General features: G+C 42.2%; 1 protein-coding gene across 2 annotated transcripts in view; it reads right to left on the reverse strand.

Moving 5' to 3' along the window:
* nlgn2a (neuroligin 2a) overlaps positions 1–1,421 on the reverse strand; it is a 215,548-nt gene extending 214,127 nt beyond the window's left edge. For both annotated transcript variants that reach the window (XM_083541443.1, XM_083541442.1), the window contains exon 1: positions 593–1,421. The gene's annotated coding sequence lies outside the window, so the exon portion shown is untranslated. The remainder of the gene's footprint in view (positions 1–592) is intronic.
* Between the last annotated feature and the right edge of the window lie 1,040 nt (positions 1,422–2,461).

The raw sequence follows: 2,461 nt of genomic DNA on the forward strand, positions 1-2,461 counted from the left end.
AAAAGGCAACAGACCAACTGAAAGAGCTTGTCTAATGATTCTGATGTCCATTTTCTCTGACACGTTCTTTTTTTCTTTCCACATTAGAGAACTGATGCATTTAAAAAAGCAATGCACCCAGACGTGCCAGGTGTCTAATTTAGTTGATTGCAGAGGAGCTGAGTTGTGTTGGGCAGGTGGCCGTGAACATGGCAGGCCTAACCTGTGTCGAATTAACACTTACAGTGTCTATTTGTGCTTAGGTGTGAATTTGGCACAGTAGGTGTTCATTCAACACTGAAGGTGTTAATTTGGCTCTGTAGTTTGTCAAATCAACCCTGTAGGTGTTGCTTCAACACTGCATGGAACAAACCTGGAGGCGTTTCCAAGAAAAAAAAAACTAGAATGCAACACATGAAACCCACAGTAATAGATGAATAATAATAATAATAATAATAATAATAATAATAATAATAATAATAATAATAATAATAATTGCCCTATGATGAGTCTTAGATCTTGCAGGTTATATGGAAAGAGAGCTGTTGAATGTCTATAGACTTTGAGGTAAGGCTGAGATCTACAGGAGCGCAGAAAATGGGAATGTTCTTACCTGATGATGAGCAGCTCAGAAGGTGAGAGAAATCCTTGTACGTGTGGTGTGCGGTGGACACACGACCTGTGGTTTCCCCTCTTCGTATCAAACTACAAATATTCTCCGGTTCATTGAAACCCTCGATCCAGCATCACCTTCGTTACGAGTCTTGCCAAAAATAAGAGACGGATCGCCTGTATGATGCGGCTGATCGGAAACAAGGTGAAAGTATAGAGCCAGGTCTGATCTCTTCATCCAAACGCAGCGCCTCTGATCCAACACATGCAGTCTCCAGGGCTTGAAATAGAGCGGCGGTCAGTCTGTGTGCAATGAAACAATGAAAAGCTCAAGGCGAATGCACATTTTTGGGTTCAATCCAACAGCGCGTCTCTCCAACCTTAGTGCGTGTTTATAGAGGGGATGGGAGGCGCAGCGGTGCTCCGGCGTCGGGAGAAAATGCGGCGCGTTTCCGATCTTCCCTCATTCGCATAGTCTCTCTTTCTCTCTCTCTCTCTCTCTCTCTCTCTCTCTCTCTCTCTTACTCTCTTTCCCTCTTTCTTTCACACCTCTCCGAGATGATGCTCTTGGCCCCGCCCCCCAGCTTGTCGCCTTGACAACGCTCACATCCCACCTACAGGCCCCTGGCCTTGGAGTTAACACACACATTTAGCACATAACCTCACTCTCGCCGTCCTGCCTTCTAAAAAAGCACGGTGTGTTTCCTCAGCCGGTCCACATGCACAGGATGAACAGCGTGATCTTTCCTGTGTGTGTGTGTGTGTGTGTGTGTGTGTCTCTCTCTCTCTCTCTCTCTCTCTCTCTCTCTCTCTCTCTCTCTCTCTCTCTCTCTCTCATTCCGTCATCTGGATGATGCACATCAGGGTGACGTCAGAAACCCGTCGTTAAAGCCATACACACGTTTTTTTTCTGCTTCTAATCACATGCAGCCTTCATCATATTTTGGGCTCTGCAATGATGTTCATTAGATATTAACTTTAGATATTTTACAGTCACTAATGCTTAAGATCCCACTATATCGAGCTGTAACCAGTATAAGATCCTGGCCCATGTGCACACACACCCAGGTTTTATGACGTTATATAACCTACAGTGGAATGGGGGCTTGGAGTAAAAGAATCAGATATATGTATTGTCAGGATGCTTCTATTATTCATTCTGTTCTAGATTAATAATAAAAATTTACAATGTACTGTATATTGGCATATCGTATATTAGGTGAATAGTAGAATGTTTGCAATTTATGCAATGGACCAGTGTGTCACCTTTCTTGGTAAAAGGATGAATTAGTTGTCACCCTTCATGGTGAATGGATGAACTGGTGTGTTGCCTTCTTGGTGAATAAATGAATTGGTGTGTCTCCTTTCTCTGTGACTCAATGAACTGGTGGGTCTTCTTTTATAGAAAATTGTTAAACTGGTATTTTTTATTTGGTGAACCAATGAACTGGTGTGTCTCCTTTTTATTAAGAATGGATAAACTGGTGTTTTTTATTTTATGAACCAATGAACTGGTGTGTCTGCTTTCTTGGTGAACTGATGAAATGGTGTGTCTCTTTTAATGGATAACTGATGAACTGATGTGTCGCCTTTCTCCGTGAACCGATGAACTGATGTATCTGATGTATGGGAAATAGATGCACTGGTGTTTTTTTCTTTTTGGTGAACTGATAAATTGGTGTTACCTTTCTTGGTGAACAGATGAACTGGTGTGTTGCCTTTTCAGTGGCAGTGTGCACGAAATCTCGCATTGACTCGCATTGGTTATCTGAACACATGCTTCAAGAGATTAGACAAGAGGAAAATCTGACCTTTTGTAACAAGAAGTTAACATGGTCATTATTGCATTCTTTCCTCATGTGCGTGTATT

The sequence above is a fragment of the Silurus aristotelis genome, assembly GCF_946808225.1.
Source record: "Silurus aristotelis genome assembly, chromosome: 5".
Classification (NCBI taxonomy): Eukaryota; Metazoa; Chordata; class Actinopteri; order Siluriformes; family Siluridae; genus Silurus; species Silurus aristotelis.